The sequence below is a fragment of the Polypterus senegalus genome, chromosome 11 (genome assembly GCF_016835505.1).
Source record: "Polypterus senegalus isolate Bchr_013 chromosome 11, ASM1683550v1, whole genome shotgun sequence".
In the NCBI taxonomy this organism is placed as follows: domain Eukaryota; kingdom Metazoa; phylum Chordata; class Cladistia; order Polypteriformes; family Polypteridae; genus Polypterus; species Polypterus senegalus.
The window spans coordinates 11,272,730-11,297,122 of NC_053164.1; the positions used below are offsets into that span (position 1 = coordinate 11,272,730).

Here is a 24,393-nt window from a genome sequence, read left to right on the forward strand (position 1 = left end):
TGCTTTTGCCATTGTCTTTTCACAGAAGGCTGAGCTTAAGAGCTATTTATATTGATTTGCATATTCAAAGAGGTGTAATTCTGGGAGGAGTTGGGGAGTGGCGGCAGGCGCGTGCACGTGCGTTACTTTTCACACTGACTGGGAGTTATGGAGGGGAAGAACGTGGAAGTTGGTGAATGCACAGATTTATGCATCTGGATTTTTTTTGTGCGTACGCACATTTCTGCTTTTGTCCGTACGCATGTTTTAGTGTGAATTCTATGCATGGCAGGTCTTCTGCATTTACTGTGTACTGTGATTTTAACAGATGCCAAATGGCCATGAAATGAGTATCACAAGGCTGGTTAATGGTTTTAGTTGCTACATTTAAGATTTGAACGTAGTGGATGGCTGTGAACCGTTAATGATCATCTTATTATCAGTGGCCCATTTAAGTATCCTACTTGTGCAGCTACAATATGAAGAAGGCACACAACTGTTTAATGAACATGTAAGCAATACTGACTGTTTTGGCCTGCTGAATTTAAAGTCATTGTAATTGTTGGCATACACCAGTAAAGTGAGGCAGGTAGTGTGGTGCAGTGGTTAAGGAGTTGGACTTCAAGCACTGAGTTTTTGGGTTGAAATCCCACTTCTGACACCATGTGACGATGATTAAGTCACTTCCCCTGTCTGTGCTCCAAGTGGCCTGTAGTCATTTGCATTTCATAAGTTGCCTTGGATAAAAGTGTCAAGAAAATAATAATAAAATGAGGGTTACTGACCAGATCAGGTCTTCTGCATTTACTGTGATTATAACAGATGCCAAATGGCTGTGTATTGAGTGTCACAGTGCAATTAATGGTTTTAGTTGCTCCATTTAGCATATGAACATAGTATCATCATTGGCACATTTGAATACCCTACTTGTTCAACTACAATATAAAGAAGTCACAGAACTGTATAATGAACATCTCAGCAATACTGGCTGGTTTTGGCCTGCTGAATTTTACGTCAGTGTAATTGGTGGCACACCTCGGATAATCTTAATGCAGTTCATGTCTCAAACATTTATACTTTGATTGCACCAGATGCCTGTGGGATGAATGTCATAAGGCTACTTGCTGGTCTTGGCCTGCCTACACTTAGAGGTTAAATATAGTAGTTGACTGATGACCGTGGAATGTGTTTCTTTATCATTGTAATTCTGTGTTTGGAGGAAATGTATATTAGTACAGTCACAGACTTGCTTCTCATCAATGCTCTACCAAGGTGCCTTCTCCTTGTGATATGAATGTAGATATGGATGAAGGACCAGATGACTGGTCAGGACAGTGGCACAGTGATTAATAATGCCATATCACAAACCCAAAGATTGATTTCTGTCTCATTCACTGTCCATATTTTGCTCCTGTATGTTCTCATATTTAGGCCTTCTACTTGTAGAATTTAAATAGTGACTGCCTCACACCTGTTCCATACGGTAGATGGAACAGAACTGTTCATTGAGTGTCATAGTTGGGCAGTTTTGGCCTGCTGCTTGGAAAACGACGCACAACTGTTCAGTTGCATGTAAGCACTACTGCCTGGTTATGCCATGCTGAATTTTTCAAGCCTTTGTATTTCGTGCCATCCAGCAGTTAAATGAAGGTCCCTGAACAGTTCAGTTCCTCTGCATTTATACTTTGATTACAGAAGACAGCATATGACCCTGGAATGAGTGCCGTTATGCTACTTGATGGTTTTGGCCTGCTGCATTTAATGGTTGAACATTAGTTGGCTGATGACTGTCAATGACCACCTTACCATCTCTGGCTTGATTAAATTTTATACTTGAACAGCTACAATGTGATGGTGGGCGACACACAATTATTTAATGAGCGTCTAAGCCATAGTAGCTGATTTTGACCTGCTGAATTTTAAGTTGTTGTGACTGGTGGCATACATCGGTTAAGTGAGTGTCACTGACCAGTTCATATCGTCTGCATTTATACCTTGATTATAGCAGATGGCCAATGGCCGTGGAATGAATGTCATGATGGTACTTGACGGTCTGGGCCTACCGCACTTAATGGTTAAGTAGAGTAGTTGGCCAATGGTTGTGTAATTCTTTAGCATTGCAAAGCTATGTAAAGGAAATGCCATTTTGAAGGTAATGTATTCAAATGTCTATTTAGCCTCCTCCTTTAAGACCCCGACCCGGTCAGGGGGATGATGGAGGCTGGAGGAAACCTTCTCAAGGTCGTTTTTGTGACAATAGAAAATAAAGGCCATGTGGTTACTCTCTTAGGTTGGTGTTAGTGTATCGTAATCTCTTGACCAATAGCGTGAGTTTTCCGCATTCAACTTGTATGACTGACATTATAAAATATAGGAAATTATACGTTAAAATCAAGCCCAACGTATATGCCGGAGAACTTAAATGCAAGTATATACAGTAATTGTTTATGTTGCATACGTAAGTTAAATGAATGTCACTACCCAGTTCAGCCTTTCTGAAATTCATACTTCAATTTCTACAGATAACAAATGACGGTGGAGTGAGTATCACGATGCTACTTGATGGTTTTGGCCTGCTGAGTTAAACAGTTCAACATTGTAGATTGTTGATGACTGTTAATGACCATCTTATCATTGTTGGCCAGTTTAAGCCTTCTAGAAGTATTGGGTGGTCCAGATCTAATTATGCAATTTTCATTACACTATAACTTATTAAGTTTATTACATAGAAAATCACCCGAAAAATCCCGAACCATCGAAAAGTGTGTTGACATGACGACATGAAGAATCGTCTTTGTGCCAAACTGGAATCGTCCCTGTATAAATGAAAGTCATCCAGACGATCTGGATCTGCATAATTAGATCTGGACCACCCTGTATAGCTTTAATATGATAAATGACACACAACTATTTAATGAGCATCTAAGTAATACTGGCTTGTTTTGGCCTGTTGTGATTTAAATAATTGTAATTGGAGCACACAGTAGTTAAATGAGTGTCACTACCTTGTTCAGGTCCCCGAATTTATTCTTCAATTTCATCAGATTAAAATAACGGTGGGATGAATGTCATAATGCTACTTGATGGTTTTGTCCTGCTGTGTTTAACAGTTAAATATTGTAGATTGATGACGATGGTTAATGATCATTTTATCATTGGTGGCCAGTTTAAGTTTTCTATATGTACGGCTTTAATATGTTACAGTATATGACACACAACTATTTAATTGAGCATCTAGATAATACTGGCTAGCCTTCTAAATTTGAAGTAATTGTTAATGACTAATGTATAAGTTAATGAGTGTTAGGCCTACTGAATTTTATACTTCAATTTCTGCAGATAACAAATGACCGTGGAGTTAGTGTCACAATGCTACTTGGTGAGTTTTTTTTTTTGTCCTGATGCGTTTAACAGTTAAATATCGTAGATTAGTGACGACTGTTAATGACCATCTTATCACCATTGACCAGTTTAAGTCTTCTATGTGCACAGCTTTAATATAATGTATTTCACACAACTATTTCATGAGCATCTAAGCAATACTGGCTGGTTTTGGCCTGCAGATATTTAAATAATTGTAATTGGAGCATACAATAATTAAATGAGTGTCACTACCTCGTTCAGGTCCCCAGAATTTCTTCTTCAATTTCAGCAGATGGAGTGAGTGTCACAATGCTGCTTGATGGTTTTACCCTGCTGCATTTAACAGTTAAATATCACAGATTGATGATGATGGTTAATGACCATGTTATCGTCATTGGCCAGTTTAAGCTTTCTATGTGTACGGCTTTAATATGTTACAGTATATGACACACAACTATTTATTGAGCATCTAGAAAATACTGGCTGGCCTGCTAAATTTTTAAGTGTTTGTTTATGATGCATACTGAAGTTAAATGAGTGCCACTACCCAGTTCAGGCCTTCTGAATTTTATACCAAAGTTTCTGCAAGTAACAAATGACGGTGGAGTGAGTGTCACAATGCTACTTGATGGCTTTGTTCTGCTGTGTTTAATAGTTAAATATCATAGATTAATGATGACTATTAATGACCATCTTATCATCATTGACCAGTTTAAGTCTTCTATATGCACAGTTTTAATATGATATATTTCACACAAATATCCAATGAGCATCTAAGCAACACTGGCTTGTTTTGGCCTGCTTAGTTTTCAAATAATTGTGATTGGACCATACAGCAGTTAAATGAGCGTCACTGCCCAGTTCAGGTCCCTAGAATTTATTCTTCAGTTTCAGCAGATTCAAATGAACGTGGAGTGAGTGTGACAATGCTACTTGATGGTTTTGTCCTGCTGCGTTTAACAGTTAAATATCATAGATTGATGACGACTATTAATGACCATCTTATCATTGTTGGCCAGTTTAAGCTTTCTATATGTACGGCTTTAATATGTTACAGTATATGACACACAACTATCTAATTGAGCATCTAGAAAATACTGGCTGACCTTCTAAATTTGAAGTAATTGTTAATGACTCATGTATGAGTTAAATGAGTGTTAGGCCTACTGAATTTTATACTTCAATTTCTGCAGATAACAAATGACCGTGCAGTGAGTGTCACAATTCTACTTGGTGGTTTTGTCCTGCTGCGTTTAACAGTTAAATATCGTAGATTAGTGACGACTGTTAATGACCATCTTATCATCATTGACCAGTTTAAGTCTTCTATGTGCACAGCTTTAATATGATATATTTCACACAAATATTTAATGAGCATCTAAGCAACACTGGCTTGTTTTGGCCTGCTTAGTTTTCAAATAAATGTAATTGGACCATAAAGCAGTTAAATGAGCGTCACTGCCCAGTTCAGGTCCCTGGAATTTATTCTTCAGTTTCAGCAGATTCAAATGAACGTGGAGTGAGTGTCACAATGCTACTTGATGGTGTTGTCCTGCTGCATTTAACAGTTAAATTATCGTAAATTGATGACAACGGTTAATGACCTTCTTATCCTCGTTGGCTAGTTTAAGCCTTCTACACATACAGGATAACATGATATATGACACACAACTATTTAATGAGTATCTAAGCATTACTGGCTGGTTTTGGCCTGCTACATTTTTCAGATAATCACATGAGATGGTGTAAAACTGTTTAATTAGTGTGGTACAGTGCCAGTGACTAGTAGTTAATTATTAATTTACAAAAACAGGTGGAACTGGACCATTTATTACATGTCATGGTGCCATCGGTTCCTGAATTTATCAGTTAGTTGCAGCAGGATGTGTACAACGCATCAATTAGTGAAACACAGTGTTAGTGGCTGTCATGAAGCAGAAGCTTTACAAGGGCAGAATGGGTGTGAGGCCTCCAAAAATATGCAGAGAAGGAGGTCAGGATCTTCACTAACCTGCCCAGAAAAGGCTGACCTTATCTCAGCCAGACCCCAAATACTACTGCTGGTTTTAGTTGGAGCAGGCCATAAAAATGGGGAGCTAGATAAAAAACGCATAAAGTCTACCAATTATATCAAAAAATACACAAAAGAGACTTCAGAACACGGGCGGATTTATTAGAAAAAATCAAAAAAGCCAAACAGAGTGGAAAAAAGGCAAAGAAGTTGCCTAAAAGTCCATCCTACTATAAAAGAAAATCCAAAAAACACAATTCAAAAATCCATCCATTTTCTAACCCGCTGAAACCGGTCATGGGAGTCTGCTGGAGCCAGTCCCAGCCAACACAGGGCACAAGGCAGGAACCAATCCCAGGCAAGGTGACAACCCACCGCATGACATGCACACACCAAGCACACATTTTTGGATCGCCAATGCACCTAAGTTGCATGTCTTTGGACTGTGGGAGGAAACCCACGCAGACACGGGGAGAACATGCAAACTCCACGCAGGGAGGACCCGGGAAGCAAACCCAGGTCTCCTTACTGCGAGGCAGCAGCTCTACCACTGTGCCACCGTGCTGCCCCCTATTCAGCAATCAGAATCCAAAAAACGGACGAGAATCTCACAAAAAAGCAATACATTCAAGTAGAAATCGCAATGCTCACCATCCACCACAGTAAACTAAATGATCTCCTGCTACTGAATCTTCTCAGCTGATGTAAATGGCCAGAGGGAGGGTTCAGGAGTGGTGATGTCAGAGTGGCCCCGCCTCCTGGGTCTCCATGCACAAAGGACAAGGAGCAGAGGTACATTTAAAGAGACAGTACATAGTAGCAGACACAATGGAAGCTATCTAAAGTTTTGACACATAAGAATTAAAAAACAAGGGTGACACAGTGGTAGCACTGCTGCCTCACAGTAAAGAGGCCTGGGCTCACTTCCCAGAGTTTGCCTGTTCTCCCCGTGTCTGTGTGGGTTTCCTCGGGGTGCTCCGGTTTCCTCCCACTGTCCAAAGATGGCATGTTATTTGCATTGTTGATCCTAAATTGTCTCTAGTGTGTGCTAGGTGTGTGTGTGTGTCCTGTGGTGGGCTGGCACCCTGCCCAGGATTGTTGGGCCCTGTGTTGGCTGGGATTGGGTCCAGTGGACCCCCATGACCCTGTGTTGGGACATAGTGGGGTTGGAAAATGACTGACTGATTAATTAAAAAACAAGTAAATAAATAAATACACGTGATTCATAACAGTGGCTAGTTTAGGTCTTCTGCATTTATAGGTTTACTGGTCATGCTAGTCGTCGAAGACAGATAATAGGATAATTCAAAAATATTTTCTATCTCTTGCTCTATATGTACCTTAAGCTCCTATCCTCAATTGCCGCACCTGACCGGTACTCCCTCACTCGAGCACATTCCTAAAAGAATGGCTAACAGAATGTCAGGTTATATAGCGCCTTGAATTGTGGTGAGTAGAAGTCACAGGAGGTTCTGCTCACCTTAATAACACACTGGTGAGGCCTCATCTGGAGTACTGGGTGCAGTTTGGGTCTCCAGGCTACAAAAAGGACATAACAGTACAAGAGAAGGTCCAGAGAAGAGCGACGAGGCTGATTCAGGGCTACAGGGGATGAGTTAGGAGGAAAGATTAAAAGAGCTGAGCCTTTACAGTTTAAGCAGAAGAAGATTAAGAGGGGAGCTGAGTGAAGTATTTAAAATGATGAAGTGAATTAGTCAAGTGGATCGAGACGGTGACTTTAAAATGAGTTCATCAAGAACACTGGGACACAGTTAGAAACATGTTAAGGGTAAATTTCACACAAACATTAGGGAGTTATTCTTTACACAAAGAACGATAGACACTTGGAATAAGCAGCCAAGTAGTGTGGTAGACAGTAAGACTTTATAGGGACTTTCAAAACTCGACTTGATATTTTTTTTTTTAAAAGAATTAAGCAGATATGACTGGCAAGCTTTGTTGGGTTGAATGGCCTGTTCTTGTCTAAATTGTTCTAATGTTTTAATGTTCCCATAAAGCCTTCTTCTCAAACTCTGTCATTATTTTTGAGAGGCGTCTTTCTCGGCTTCCTATCCGGTTTTATATTTCCCATTTTTGAAGGTGCATGCCTCCTATGCCTTTACTCCTCATCAAAAGTCTCACAACTTGTACTTCCTCTTTTGATGTTGTTAACAAAGCCAAACTGACCAATCACAGCAAAGATAAACTGACCAATCACATTTTGCTTTGACGACAGGACACACACATACAGAACTTAGTGTTTTATTATAAAATAGAGCGCTGTTTATAGGCAAGAAGAGATGAAACTGGACCATTTATTACGTCACGGTCTCATTGATTGATTTTGGTCTGTTGTATTTATAAACTAATTGCAGGATATGGTTCACAACACGGTGTTCAAAACAGAAGAAGTGGCATTTTCAACAGGGTTCCAAGGTCAAAAGACCTTCCGGCCCCCACTGGGCATTTTATCTAACAAAGATGTTCTAAATCAGGCCTCATTGTTTTCAGGCTTCACATTGGAAGAATTTGATGATGATGGTCATGTGGACATTTGAGAAACCCGCCATTTAATCCTGAAACGCAGGTAGCAGCATGGCACCTTGATCAGGTGGTGGTGGCGCAGAGCGTCACTACAAAAGAAGCTGAAAAGACAACAGAGAAAAGTACAGAATAGTAGGGGATTGCAGAACCCAGAAGGAAATAATAACTCAATGGTTTAAACCTTCTGAATTTTGCAGACATTCCAAGATTGTCTTGGTGGAACCGGATCATTAGGGCTTTCTGAATTTAGAGGTTCAGTGGCTTGCTGGGCTTGTTTTGGCCTACCGCGTTTAGCAGTTCATTTGAGGGGATTTTCCACATCCTCATTTCTTTTTCTAACCTGCTTACACTGGAGCAGGGTCATGAGGTGCTGGAGCCTAACCCAGTAAGCATAGGGTGCAAGGCATTAACAATCCCTAGAAAGGCACCAGTCAATTGCAAGGGGAGCACTCACACACACACACACACAGAGGAAAATTTAGTAACACCAATCCACCTAACCTGGACTGTAGGTGACCACCTGGAGGAACCCTACAAAGACACATACAAACTCCATGCAGGGAGGATCTTGAAAGTGAACCCTGGTGTCCTTAATTTGAGGCAGCAGTGCCATTTTGACGGCCTTTAATAAGCACCATCTGAGTCTACCCATAGTGAAGAATGGCAGGCAAGAACAACTGCATGTGTTGTATTTAAACTGTGCATGCAGAAGATCAAAACCTACCAGGAATGTTGACATGCTTATTAAACATCTAGGTGTCATTTGTCATGCTGTGGCTTTACAGTAGGCACGAATCAGGCTGTGACATAATTCAATTCAATTCATTTGTAGGCATTTACACACTCCTAGTCCATCAGAAGATAACTCATTACTTTGCTTCTGTTTCCATTTAGTTTGGTTGCTTTTCACACGCTAAACTTTGAAGTGAACCAGAAGTAACAGAAAATCCCAGCGGGTGTGTTGTGCAACGATTTGAAGGAAAAAGGGGACTGATTGGGGAAAAGGTACAGGACTAAGCTGTACGGGGAAGGTTGATCAAGCACATCAACCCCACAAATAAGAGGGAAACGATAAACAGGACGAAAAAGAAGAAGAAGAAGAAGAAGAAGAAGAAAGGTGTGTCGTGGACTTAACTTGCTGGGCAGACACAGTTCTCTCATGAGATAAACCTTCATAAAGATTGGACAGGACCTGCGCTTGTGCACCACCACATTTGCAGTAAATCTGCGGTTTGATTGCCAAGCACAGCTCTGTGAACAGAATTTCATTTATCTGATAATTAGAAGCAGGCATGAAAATACCTCACCTTTGCATGCTACGGATAAGACATCTCTTTTAATCTGTTGGCTCCATGGCGGGCCGTGCCGCCCCTACAGTAATCTAGTCAACTAAAAACAAAAAGCACAAATGAATTTGTCAACATTTGTAATGTAGATAAATAGACAGATATGAAAAAGATAGATAGGAAAGGCACTATATAACTAAACAAACAAGGAGAGGCACCATATAAAGATAGAAAAGGCACTATATAATAGAAAGTTAGACAGATAGATAAAGGGAAGACACTATACAATGACAGATAGATAAATGTCAAAGGCACTATATAACATCAGTAGATATGAAAAGCACTATAAAACAGATAGACAGATATGAAAAGCACTATATAACTAAATAAACAAGGAGAGGCACTATATAATAGACAGAAAGGTCACTATATAATAGAGAGATAAATAGAGCACTATACAATGACAGAGATAGATAGATAGATAGATAGGAAAGGCACTATATGATAGATAGATAGATAGATAGATAGATAGATAGATAGATAGATAGATAGATAGGAAAGGCACTATATGATAGATAGATAGATAGATAGATAGATAGATAGATAGATAGATAGATAGATAGATAGATAGATAGATAGATAGGCACTATATGATAGATAGATAGATAGATAGATAGATAGATAGATAGATAGATAGATAGATAGGAAAACATAATAAAAGGATAGATAAAAGGCACTATATAATAGATAGATAGATAGATAGATAGATAGATAGATAGATAGATAGATAGATAGATAGATAGATAGATAGACTGTGGCCGATGTCAAAGGCACTAGATTGAGTAGTCGGCTCAGCCCCAGTTTCCGTGGCTGTGGTATTTTTGCACACCGCCCAGTCTTGCTCGATGCCGAAGCTATCCTAAACTATCTTTTAAACATAAGCCCGCTGGAGCCATGCCCTCCCTGGAGTCAGCTTCTCTTTCAACACTTTTTTGAAGAGCCCATTCAGCATTCTGAGCACCTGCCTGCTGATGTAAAATGCATTCACCGTCTGCAGTGAATCATCGGATTGGCCCACCACATGCCTCCTGCATCCCAATGAACAGTACCTTTTTTTATATCTGCAGCAATCAGTCAGTGGTGTTTCTGATCAGAATTAAAGTCGCCCCACTGGGAGCCCCTAAACTGACACCTTCAAAGTCAGAGTTTAAAAACAGCAGCCGTGAAAAGGAAATCTGCGAGCAGTTTCCAAAGATCTAATGCGTGGTTTTCTATCATTTGGGGGTTTGGACTGCTAATTCTCGCTTAATCACGTCCGTGCCGATGAAGCCTGACCATGCTTTAGCAGCCGGTCGCAGAGCTGGCCTTTATCATGCTACCTGAAAGCTGGCCTTCTCCTCAGAGGGGGGTCTAACGGGGCCTATTGAAATATCAACTACTCAGTTCACTGAACTCAATCCTCAGGAGTTGCCGGCTGCGTGTCCACAAGGAGTTCAACCCCACTTTCCATGTAATTACACACCATTTTTGTTAAGAGAAGCTTGTCTGATCTTGACGGCCTAAACCCTTGACCCACCAGGGAGAGACTTTGCTTCTTTTGGGAAGAGTGATTCTTCACTTTTTTTTTCTTTTTCTCTCTCTCTTTTTTTTTATTCCTGGAGGTATTGAGCCATTCTCGCTGTCTGTCACTGTTAAAGTCAGCCCTTTGAAAAGAGTAATTAGAGCGCTTAATCCTGGGATGATCAGTCAGGGTCTTCATGTTACTTACTGAGCTTTGAAAATGGGATTCCACGCCAATTGCATTGTGATCACGGTGCTCGAAGGGAGCTGTGTGTAGCTTCTCAAGGATGCTTCAAAAAGTTTTCTTGGCTTTTTGTCAGTTTTGATGGCCTTCTGAAAGTGATTCAGTTTAGCATGGCTGCAACGTAAGGAGCCTTGTGGACTGACTGGCATCTCATGCAGGGTTTGCTCCTGCTGTGCACCTGAAGCTGCAGGGATGGGTTCAGCACCTCATTTCTCTTATGCAGAATGAAATGTGATGTGTGGTAGTGTAAGGAACCCTGGCATCCTTTGCAGGGTTGGTTTCTAACTTGCATCTGAGGTAACAGAGATGGGCTTTAAGTTCAAGTTCTAGTGACTTTATTGTCATACCATCCATTGTAGCATACAGCGGTATGAAATAACATTCCCTAGTGTAACATCCATCCATCTATCCATTATTCCAACCCGCTATATCCTAACTACAGGGTTATGGGGGTCTGCTGGAGCCAATCCCAGCCAAGGCGCAGGGCGCAAAGCAGGAAATAAACCCCAGGCAGGGTGCCAGCCCACCGCAGCTAGTGTAACATATAACATTCAAACTACCTGCCTAATATTGTGTAGAACCCCCTTGTGCCACCAATACAACACTGACCGGCGAGGCCTGGACTCCACAAGACCTCTGAAGGTGGTATCTGGCACCAAAATATTAGCCTTTACCACTAACCTTTAACACTAGAATTACCAGAGCCTACGAAAAAACACGTAAATCCGGCTCCCTTTAAATCTCTTCGCACCTCTCCGTCTGCGACTTTTGTCTTGTAAATGTGTTGATAAGCCCAAGCAGCAAGCTTCCTGCTATACCATCACTGCCACTGCTGCAGAATGGGCAAGACGTTCTCCAAGTTCCTGCCTTGATTATCTGGGAGTGAGCTGTAAGGGGAAATAATTTCATGTCTGTTCTGTGTCTACAACAATCTATGTAAACACATCGTTAAAACAGAAATATATTTTTTATTTTTTTAGTAATAAATGACAAAATGTAGACATGAATTGTATAATGTGTGAAGGCTGATGACCAATATCAAATAAACACTTTCACAAATGGTACAAGTGCAATACGACAGCTTCCGTGGTGAAGCAGTAAAAACATACATTTGATTTGTGTTTGTAACAGGCGGTGAAAATTTATAGTACTTGTAAAAGTTAGCTTTTTTTTACTTTTATTCTCCCCGCCCCAGATCTGACCAGGTTACTTTTGATCTGAAACTGGGAATAACTGTAGATGTGAGTGGTGTTTTGAGACAATGGAACTGGAAATTCTCTCATCTGGAGGGATAAAAGCTTGACACAAAAACGCTGCTGAATCTGCCTTCTTCGTATCTCACCATGTTCCTGCTCATGCTGAATTAGTATGCACCTTATGGTCCATAATGACAAAGCCACACTGACTAAAAAACAGAGACATAGGTATACATGATGTTTGGAATAACTCATTTTATGACCTGTATAGTAAATTTCAGAAAACATTGTGGCACTGATGCAACATTATTCATACTATTCATATTCATTCGCATGCCTTCTTGCGCTTGTAATCAGTTACCGCGTTTATTTTTTTTCCGATCTTGCCCATACAGTCTCCACATTTTGGGTGCATGGTGTTTCTTTTGTACTCCAGGACATGCAGAGGAAACAATAGTACAGAGAGGTCAGTTCCACGCTATATACAATCATCAGATTCAAATGTTAACAGTTCCCACACACTCAAGGACTGTCCTTCCTGCATTTACGACATGTGTATCTCATGCAATGTACACACTTCTCTCTATGTTGTCGTTCCTATTACACTGAAGGGGCTGGGAGAAGCGGTGGTCTTGGAACAGAAGCTTGTCGATGTTGCATCCTCTTTTGCTTTATCCATTGCCTCTTCTTGTAAGAAGCGATGACAAAATTCTTCTGTAAGGTGAGCCATGAACGCTCTCTTTTCTCAGTGGCCCCCATGCATGCCTTGTACAGTACATGCGTGTTGATCACCACCAAGTCAAGCTTGTTGTAGCACAAGCACCGGGCAAAAAAGAAAACGACAAATATATGGGACATTTTAAAGAAATTATTTTATGACCTGAATAGTACCAATCAGAAAACATTGTTGCACTAATATTATTTGAAAATGAACTTGCTTGCTGCTTGGGCTTATCGATACATTTACAAGACAAAAGACGCTGACGGAGAGGTACGAAGGGATTTAAGGTGAGTTTTTTTGTAGGCTCTGGTAATTCTAGTGTTAAGTCCATCAAGTTGTGAGGTGGGGCCTCCATGGATAGGACTTGTTTTTCTCAACACATCCTAGAAATGCTTGATCGGTTGAAATTTGTAGGCCATGTCAAGACCTTAATGTTCCTCAAACCATTCTTGAACAATTTTTGCAGTGTGGCAGGGTGCTTATCCTGCTGAAAGAGGCCAGTGCCTTCAAGAAAAATCGTTGCCATGAAGCGGGGTACGTGATCTGCCACAATATTTAGATGGGTGGTACGTGTCAAATTAACATCTCCGTGAATGTCGGAACCCAAGGTTTCTCAGCAGAACATTACACAGAGCATCATTCTGACTCCATCAGCTTGCATTTTCCCCATAGTGCATCCTGCTGCCATCTCTTCCCCAGAGAAATGACACACACGTACCTGGCCATCTACAAAAAGTGGTTCATTAGATCATATCAACTTCTTCCATTGCCCCATGGTGCAGTTCTGATGCTCCTTGTAGGCATTTCCAGTGGTGAACAGGGGTCAGCATGGGTACTATGACCGGTCCGTGGCTACGCAGCAGGCTGTAATGCACTGTGTGCTCTGACTCCTTTCTTTAATGGCTACTATTATGTTTTTCAGTAATTTGTGCTACAGTAACTAAATGGTCTAGCCTTTACTTCGCACAAGCATCAGTGAGCCTTTGGTGTCAGTGACCCTGTCACCAGTTTGCCAGTTGTACTTCCTTGGACCATTTTTGGTAAGTACTAACCACTGCGCACCGGGAACACCCCACAAGTCCTGCTATTTTGGAGACCCTCGGACCGGGTCGTCTAACCATAACAGTTTGGCCCTTGTCAGAGTCACTCAGATCCTTATGTTTGCCAATTTGTTCCTGCTTCCAACACCTCACCTTCAAGAATTTACTATTCACTTGCTGACTAAAATGTCCCACCCCTTAGCAGGTGCCATTTTAACGAGATGATCAATGTTTTTCACTTCTCCTGTTAATGCTTTGAATGTTGTGGCTGATCAGGCAACTAGAGAACTCTATTATCCTGTGAATCATCTAAATAAATGACTAGGAGCAGATCTGAGGAGCAGGAGGCAACACAAAGGTTAGAGTGTAGACACCCAAGGGGTACAAACTGTTGCAGAACCAGGAAGAACTGGTTCAGATGACACCTTACCTTCTGCCAGATGAATGTGGAAGGTAGAGGTCCCAAGGACCTTTGCTTCTGTGTGTCCTATCCAGTCAGAGACACTGCAGGTCCCAAACCAGACGATGACGCAGCTGGTCAGAAAGCTCTTGATGGTGCCCATGTGGAATTTGTTAAGAATGGGAGGAGATAGGCTTGCCCTCCTTAGCCACCAAAGGAGATGGTGGTGCTGCTGGTCCTTCTTGGCTATAGAGATGGTGTTAATTGACGAAGTAAGGTCAAGGACGAGGTGAACACAAGGGAATTTGGGGCTCTTGTCCAATTCCACCCTCGATGTGCAGTTTTGGTGTGGTCCACATGGGCCTCCCTGAAGTCACTGATCATCTCTTTGGTCTTGTCCATGTTAAGAGAAAGATTGTTCCACTTGCAACAATCTGCCGATTGCCATATCAACATTCTATAAACTGGCTCAATTGTAGATGAGACCCACCACCGCTGTGGTGTCAGCAAATTTAATGATGGTGTTAGAGCTGTACAGTCCTGCTCACCAACACCCAGCGGTGCCTCAAACATCCATTTGTGGACTGTTTCAAGGTGTACTTGGAAAGACCATGACGGCTGACAGGATGCCAGTGCTGGTGGTTTAGTCTCAGTCACTCTTACAGATGTGAGGTGTGTTTCATTCAGGGTTGCTTGTGTGTCTTCTCGTAATACGTTCAAACTTCAAGCACCTGGTATTAGACTGTGTAAGAGCCAAGTGCTAGTTATTTAAGTCATATTAAATGTTTGCCTATATATTGGTGCATAGTCTATGAGAGGGTCTTACAACTGAATTGAATTGGTATATTGTGACAATTTCGTGTCTCTCTGACCATAGACTAGTCTCAATTGGTGACCTGCCTTGCCATGGGTAAGGCATGGAGGGCACATGGTTTTGAACTGTGCTTAATGTGTCCATTAGTATGTAACACAACATGCTCTATTGAATGTGCAGTGGCGTACGTTTAGAGTGTACTGGAAAGCATCTTTAAATATAGAAACAACCGAAGTTTGACAAGAAAAACTAAGTTTTCAATTTTTTTTTTGCCTTTTGTTCTATGTGTGTACCAACCTTTTTCTTTTTTTCTTGTGTGCTGTTTGCTTTGAAGTTTCACAAAATCTTTTAAAACAAACTTCTGGACTAAGAGATTTTTTTTGGCATACGTTTGACCCATGCTTGATCCCGCGTTACTCTCCAGCAGCTACAGACTGGTAGGACTTTTGTAGAGAAACTACAAAAGTATTCATTATTATTTAATATTATTTTTTGACCTCCAATAAAAAAAAAGAAAAATAATTCTCTTATTAGAAACTTATTCCATCCATCCATCTATCCATTTTCCAACCCGCTATATCCTAACTACAGGGTCACGAGGGTCTGCTGGAGCCAATCCCAGCCAACACAGGGTGCAAGGCAGGAAACAAACCCCAGGCAGGGTGCCAGCCCACCGCAGAATTAATTTAATTTCCTGGAAAATACATTTTTTTTATTACTCATGGCACTTTTGGGCCCTTGAAATTGAATGTGTTTTTGTTTACATTTTAGTATTCTGAAAATATTGCTTTGTTGCATTATGTTAATTATGGATTTACCAGTAACGGTGCACTGCACGATAACATGTAGTGAATACAAGTCAAGTCGGGGAGCATGCACTGGCACAGCGCGTTGCCGCACTCACTACATGACGAAACAACTCGGGATCCCGGTTGGCAACCCCGAGGCAGACACGCGGTCCAGTCCCACCCTCCGGAAGTGACCCTCTATCTGCCGCAGCCATGTATTACGTGGGCGACCCCTTGTGGCCTGGTCCAGCTACTCGGGTCCCCAACAATGAGGGGAAACGTGCCACATGGCCGTAGTGCCAGAACTATGCAGGTAGTGTGCCTCATTCAGGACTCCATGAGCAACACAAAGTCAAACCAGCAGTACCCAAAGATTTTCCGGAGAGACACAGTAGTGAGGGAGTCCAGTCTTAATCTCAGGTCACTGGGATAGCATCCATGTCTCGCAAACAGGAAGCACCAGGACTCTAAAGACTTGGACCTTCGTCCTTTTAGCATAGATATCGGGAGTGCCACACAGAACATTCCAGTTACCTCATGACCCCCCCATGCTATCCCAATCCGTCTACTGACTTTACTGAAGAGTCACCAGAGACATGAATGTCACTGCCAAGGTAAGTAAAAATCTCGACAGGTCGACACTCTTTCCACAGACAGACACACTGCTGATGGCCGTGCCCAAGAGGTCACTAAAGGCCTGGATCTTGGTTTTTATCAGGGCACTCACAAGCCCAGACACTCAGACTTCTCGCTCAGTCTCTTAAGTGCCCCGATCAGTACACAATACCCTTGACTTATAGTTTTCCTCCTCTTTCTCTGTACGTTTACCATTCGTTTGCTCAGAGGTTGATGTGCTTGCTGCTTCCTGAGCAGCTCTTCTTCTTTTCTCCACCCTAGCGGCCCGCTTCTTCTCTTCTTTCGTCAGCATCTTTTCACGTTTAAACTGATTAAGTCGGTGTTTGTGTTGCAATAACTTAGTACATTTTCCTTAATTTTTCACTTAAGCCGGTACTTGAGGCAGATTGAAGGTTTAAGAATGATTTAAGATATGAAGAAGTAGGGGAGGTGACAGTGAAGGTGGTAGGGAATGGGAACGGAGCCCGTATGCACGGTGCCCTGCTGGCTGCTGCTGAGAGTTGATTCTACAATAAAATAAAATAAAAATAAGAAGAGGAATAACCTTGGAGGTCAATCATCACCCCGAAAGCGAATAGATTGCAAAAGTTAATCTAACAGGAAACTGTGAGCGTTTTAACACGAATGGCATATCGAGATCTCCTTTGTTGTCTAATGTGATCCCCTGAAGATGTACTACATTACCTTTGTTGGATACATCCTTCTTTCTACAGTAATTTGTGCAGTTGAAGACCGGACGCTCCATCACTACCAACTGTCTCAGCATAGTCTACTGATACGCATTTAACCAATTTGCCATGCGACCGATCAACATTTATGGACCCATTTAACCAATTTGTTGGTAACCGATCATCATTTTTGGCGTTAAATCGTTTGACTTCCTCATTTCTCGGTGCTACAGGACTGTGGTCTTGTTTGAAAATGTTTGAGAGGAGGGCGTGACTTGAAAAATCTCAAGGAAAAAGTCTCATCTCGCAGGACTTCAAAAAATCCCTCTTCTAAAAAGTCTCGTCTCAAAAAAGTCTTGTTGCGTTGAAGGATTTTTCATTATAATAGAGAGATAAAAGCCTTAACTCCTTTTCTGGCCACTGTGCAGGCCACAAGCCTACTTCTTGAGTTTACGGTAAGGCTCATAATGTTGCTAAGCCTCACTGCAGCTTTGAGGCAGACTTTTTTTGAAGTTTTATGAGTTGGCATTTCATAATAAATATATTTTTCTCTTACATTAAACTATTTTTTATTTTTTTTTCTGCATTTGTTCAAATTTTGGGATCTGGTATTTTAATTTGGAGGTGTTTGTGCTGGAGATTTTGAATCTGTCATTTTTTAATTTGAAACCTTTTTAAATTTTACTTTGACTCTCATCCATGCCATCTTGTTCACTGCTTGCTAGAATAGCTCCCATGTTTTTAGAGGTGTGCCTTTGGTGTTTGTGAGTAATGACTGAATGGGACTGAAAGTTGCTTACAAATGTCACATCCTAATCTGAGTTTACGGATTGAAAAACCTTTTATGTTGTTCACGCTTTAGTTTTAAAAATCTTTTTCTTATAAGAATTCCTAGTTTCTACTTGTTCATGTTATTTATTTTTGTCTCGCTGTTTGGCTTTGGCTACAGTGTTGTTACTTCATGGTTTATGACTTTTTTTGGACATTTGCTACATTTTGCCCCGCTACTGAATAAAACACTCTAGATTCTCTAGCATAAACAGTTGCTCTGCTGAAGCTACATCTCAGCATTCCTATAATTCTTGCTATTTTGACAGTTTAAAATTGCAGAATCTCAGTCATCAGCAACACACAAAACTTTTTTTTTGAGAGCAAGTGCTGGCATTTGAAGCAATTCTGTATGAAAAATGAATGCCTGAAATATGTGCGACTCCATTTATCTTGTGGTCTCTGTAGGTGATTTTTCTTGAGATTTAGCCTTCTACCCTTTCATGTTGATATTTGTTGGTGCCCACCTAAAAAGAGTTAATTAATTTAAAGAGACTCTTATTTTGACTCCATCCATCCATCCATCCATCATCCAACCCGCTATATCCTAACTACAGGGTCACGGGGGTCTGCTGGAGCCAATCCAAGCCAACACAGGGCGCAAGGCAAGAAACAAACCCCAGGCAGGGTGTCAGCCCACCGCAGTCTTATTTTGACTTTTGGTTTAATTTCATTTGGACTCCTACTTAGCCATTAGACATTTGACTGTCATTTCCATCTTTATTAATAGACCACTGTTTTTGCTTTAACACATTGACTGCTAAATATGGGGTAAATCACAGTTGGCAGTCTACTTTAAATAACAACATTAGAATATTAGAATAATTTAGATGAAAATAGAACATTTAGCCAAACAAAATTTTATCCACTTAATTCTTCCAAAATAACATCAAGTCGAGTTTTGAAAGTCCCTGAAGTCCTCCTGTCTACCACACTACTTGGTCTCTTATTCCAGGTGTCTGTGGTTCTCTGTGTGAAGACAAACTTCCTAATGTTTATGTGAAATTTCCCCTTCACAAGTTTCCAACTGTGTCCCCGTGTTCTTGATGAACTCATTTTAAAGTCACCGTCTCGACCCACTGAACAAATTCCCTACATAATTTTAAACACTTCACTCAGGTCTCCTCTTCATCTTCTTTTGTTTAAACTCTAAAGGCTCAGCTCTTTTAATCTTTTCTCATAACTAATCCCCTGTAGCCCTGAATCAGCCTTGTCGCTCTTCTCTGGACCTTTTCTTGTGCTGCTATGTCCATTTTGTAGCCTGGAGACCAAAACTGCACCCAGTACTCCAGATGAGGTCTCACCAGTGTGTTATAAAGCTTGAGCAGAACCTCCTGTGACTTGTACTCCACACATCAAGGCGCTATATAACCTGACATTCTGTTAGCCTTTTTAATGGCTTCTGAACACTGTCTGGCAGTTGATAAAGTCTGATAGCTGAGCTTACTAAATATTTTTAGTTTGTTTCTTTAATTCTGATAATGTGGTACATGTATTGTGTGGTCCCCGGCCGGGAGGACGTGAGGAGGGCTTGTGCCTCCTCCAGACCGCGAGGGGGCGTCCGTCCTGGTTCTGTTGGGGGCCACGGGTCGAGGGCATGGAAGCCCTACCCTGTAGTGGCCCGTGGTCACCGCTAGGCGGCGCCCCAATGCCGGTTTATCCCGTGTGGTCCTCGGCCGGGGCTTGAGCCCGGCCGGGACGCCTTGGAGGACAAGAGGAGGGCTTGTGCCTCCTCCAGACCGAGTGGGGGTGTCCATCCTGGTTATGCAGGGGGCCTTGGGTAGGGGGCTTTGAAGCCCAGCCCTGTAGGGACCCGTGGCCACCGCCAGGCGGCGCCCCAGTGCCTAATTGTCCCTGGAGCCCAGCACTTCCGCCACACCAGGAAGTGCTGGGGGGAAGACTTTATGTGGCGCCCGGAGAGCTGCCAGGAGGACAGCCGACACTTCCGCCACGATGGGGCGTGGCTAAGGAGGGGATACCGGGAACACCTGGGGCTCATCCGGGAGCATTATATAAGGGGCCGCCTCCCTCCAGTGATTGGTGGATGTTGGGAGGAAGCAGACAGAGCTGGAGAGAGAGAGAGAGGACGGGAGGCGGCCAGGAAGGCACAGAGACTGTGGGCCTGGACATTGGGGAAATCGGTGCAAGAAGGCACTGGGGGTGCACGTGAGCAAAAACTGTAAATACCATTATTATAAATAAACGGTGTGTGGGTGAAAATATGCTGTCCGTCTGTCTGTGCCAGGGCCAGCGTTCACAATTGGTTTATAAGAAGCTAGTGGACTCTCTCTGTAGAATTAAGTGAATGAAGCAAGCCCTTGTGGGCTCTAACAGAAGGCCTTTTATTTTTACCTTCTTTCTCAGTATAATGAATATGTTTCTTAAGGACTTTAACACTAAAGACTCTATCTGGATTTGTGTCACTGCGACTACTAAAGCCGTTGCAGCCCAGTTGCATGGTGTATGCTGTCACAGTTCCAAAAGACAACTCCTATGTTTGTTTAAATGTTGTTAATTTGAAGTTCCAATAAGTTCCAAGAGCACTTCTGATAATGCCAGCTAGAGGGGGATATCAGTATCAAACCCCTACCAATAATAAGAGCAAGCCATTGTGAAACTGAGAAAAGAAGACAAATCAAACCAAGACATACCCATTACAACCATCTAGAATGTTCTGAAAAAGAAAGAAACCAGTGGCAGAGTGAGCAGCAGACATCAACCAAAATAGACGCCAAGAGTTGATGACTGGGATAGCTGTGAAGAAACTCCCAAAACAGTGGCCGTTGTTGTTGTTTCAGGTTTTTGTTTTCATTTTTTTTTACCTTCGGTTCCCTCTTCATGCTCAGTCGGGTTAAGGTCTGATGATTGACTGGGCCCACCTAAAACTTTCCACTTTTTCTCCCAGACAAAGTCTTTTGTTGAGTTGCCATTGTGTTTAGTATCTTTACCTTTACTGCATGATGAAGTCCCTCTCGATTGTGTTAAATACATTTCATTGTAAACTGTCAGATTTTACAAAGACGGCTGCTCCCATCATGAGTTACATCTCTATATATTGTGACAAGAATGAAACTAAGACATCATAAAGTTTGGGGCAGCCATCCGTATAATGTGCCTTGGCAGCAAAACAGTATTTTAAAGGCTGTGAGTTGTTCACTCGACTGACTCCAAAATAGAACTGCAATATTGATTCAAAATGGTGGCTTTAAAGGCCAGTGTAGGAAGACACGTCATCGTGGCCGGAAGTAGAAGTGACATCATCAGAGGCGGGACCGTAGGTGATGTCATCAGAGACAAGACCGGAAGTGAAATCATCAAAGGCAGGACTGGAAGTGACGTCATCAGAGGCATGACAGGAAAGTGACATCATCAGTGACAACGGTACAGGAAGTGGATGTGATGTCATCAAAGGTGCTGGAACCCTGTGGAATTTCTCGAGAATGGTCTGCAAGGGATCAAGAAAGACAGTTAGTGCACCCCGCCGCCCCCTGGTCAGACACGGAATTGTGATTGCCTTTAGTTGACTCTTACTCGCGTGTGTGGCAATATATAAAATCCAGCATTTGTTTGTCTGTCTGTATATATGACTGTCTGCTTGAGAGAGAACTATGTAACGGATTTAGATTGTTTTTTTTTTCTATGATTTGCTTGAACATTTCAGTTGATTTTGTGACTTCTCTTATTGCGCTAAATATCATAGTTTACTTGTGGTAGCGATATATTCGCGCTAATCTGAGACAGAGGCTGCAGGCCGACGAGAGGAGGAAGCGTGATGTCAGGAGTGGGGAGCCGGGCAGGGCCCTCCTCACTCATGCGACGGCCTCAGTTCGAATCACTCTACTTCTGGCCACGTTTTGGAGTGAACCTTGCCTCTTGTCCTGTTTCATTACTATACAGGCCAAGCCATGGGGGACGGCTAGTCTTCAATAAAGATTAGTGAGCCTCTTCCAGCAACCGCCATGTAAGCCCAAGCCATGATGCTACCTCCACAGTGCTTGACAGATGAGCTTCTATGTTTTGGATCATGAGCAGTCATTTTGGTTGAGGTTAATCTTGGCCTCCTCAGCCCAGTCAGGGAGGAGCGTGGATGAGGCTTCACGGAAGGTGTGGAAGGAGGTATAAAGATTATTTTACTGATTAAATTATTAAGGAAGAGAATTGGAAGAATAGTGGAATGTAAAAAGAATACAATTCTAGTATTTGAGCCCCAGACTGTGTTGTGTAGTTGTGTCTAGGGCAGTGATTCTCAACATGGGGCAATTTGAATTTTAAGGGGGCAATTCGAGAATTTAGGTACGGTAAACAATTTATAAAATGAAAAAACAGAAATTCACTGTTAAAAATTATAGAAAAAAATAAACAAAATAATTTTATTTTTTAAAGAGACATTTACAGTATATATTTATATAAACATAGAAAGGATGGAGAAGAACCCTTTAAATTATGATTTTACAACCAGCTTTGGTTTTTATACTTAGAAATCATTTTTACCATTAAAATAATATGAATTATAAAAAAAAATCATCAAAATTATAAAATTTTACAATATAACAAAAATATAAAATGCATTACAATACAATACAATTTATTTTTGTATAGCCCAAAATCACACAGGAAGTGCCGCAATGGACTTTAACAGGCCCGGCTTTTTGACAGCCCCCCAGCCTTGACTCTCTGAGAAGACAAGGAAAAACTCCCAAAAAAAACCTTGTAGGGAAAAATGGAAGAAACCTCGGGAAAGGCAGTTCAAAGAGAGACCCCTTTCCAGGTAGGTTGGGTGTGCAGTGGGTGTCAAAAGAAGGGGGTCAATACAATACAATACAATACACAGAACAGAACAAATCCTCAATACAGTATAAAAATAAAAAATTTAGAAGTACGGAGCCGAATTTAAAAGTAGATGATATCACATAATAAGATTTGGATATTTTTAGAGTCCTGGAGACCTCATCCATCAAGCTGCCTCCCCATTTGGCCATTCCACGGCTGAAACCTTGCTCGGCCAGCCAATCCGATGAAAGGACCCCTTTTTCCCATGATTCCTGCGATCCTCCATCAAATCAAATTTGATCATCAAAATGATTAAAATATTACAGAAAAAGCTATCATTAAAGTTATTTTATATTTATGAATAGCAAGTCTCTTATATTTTTTCAAAATTGTATTTGTTGTATTTTCATAGAGCAGCACAGTGGCGCAGTGGGTAGCGCTGCTGCCTCACAGTTAGGAGACCCGGTTTGCTTCCCGGGTCCTCCCTGTGCGGAGTTTGCATGTTCTCCTTGTGTCTGCATGGATTTCCTCCCACAGTCCAAAGACATGCAGGTGAGGCGCATTGCTGCTCCTAAATTGTCCCTAGTGTGTGTGTTTGTTTGCTGCTTTGTGCGCTTGGATTGGCTTCAGCTAACCCCCGAGACCCTGTAGTTAGGATATAGCGGGTTGGAATATGGATGGATAGATGAATGTATTTTCATATTACTTCCTATTATATATATATTTTTTTAACAATTTCTTAGTGATTTCTTTGTCAGTTCTTCAACAGAAAACATCCATGTTATACATGTCCATCCATCCAACCATCCATTATCCAACCTGCTATATCCTAACTGCAGGGTCACGGGGGTCTGCTGGAGCCAATCCCAGCCAGCACAAGGCACAAGTCAGGGACAAATCCTTGGGCAGGGTGCCAGCCCACCGCAGGGCATACACACACCCCCACGCGAAGCACACACTAAGGACAATTCAGCATTGTCAATCCACCTAACCTGCATGTCTTTGGACTGTGGGAGGAAGCTGGAGCACCCGGAAGAGACCCATGCAGACAATGGGAGGACATGTAGACTCCACCATCTTTAAATGACTGTAGCAATCATGACATCACACATCGTGACTTCCCCAAAAATGCCCGTCCTTGCTAACAACAAATTTGCAGAGCACAAACACATCAGGACCAAGATAATAAAAAACAACATAACAAGTTGATTCAAAAATAATAGTCCAAAATATTTCTTACCCCATATAATTAATATTGAAGGCAATCGACATTCACCAATCACCTAAAAGCATGTCTTTTGTCGATGAGAAGAAGCCTATGTGAACATGCTGTGGAAACCTGGGGTGTGTACAGCCAACCCCCAACCGTGACACAGGCAGGCAGAGACGCAGGTGCAGCACACAGCACTCTTTATTCACGTGGGAAGCGCTTTTCCTCGAACCCCAGAACACAACACAATACAGCACCAAAAATTGACTACGACAGTCCTTTTCCTTCTTTCCTTCCACCTTCACTCCTCCTCGCAAGCTTCTTCCCTCTTCCTT

The 24,393-nt window shown here is 41.8% G+C and overlaps 1 protein-coding gene across 2 annotated transcripts in view; it reads left to right on the forward strand.

Moving 5' to 3' along the window:
• Positions 1-24,393, forward strand: part of npas1 (neuronal PAS domain protein 1) — a 366,892-nt gene that overhangs the window by 83,568 nt on the left and 258,931 nt on the right. The gene's annotated exons all lie outside the window — the stretch shown is intronic.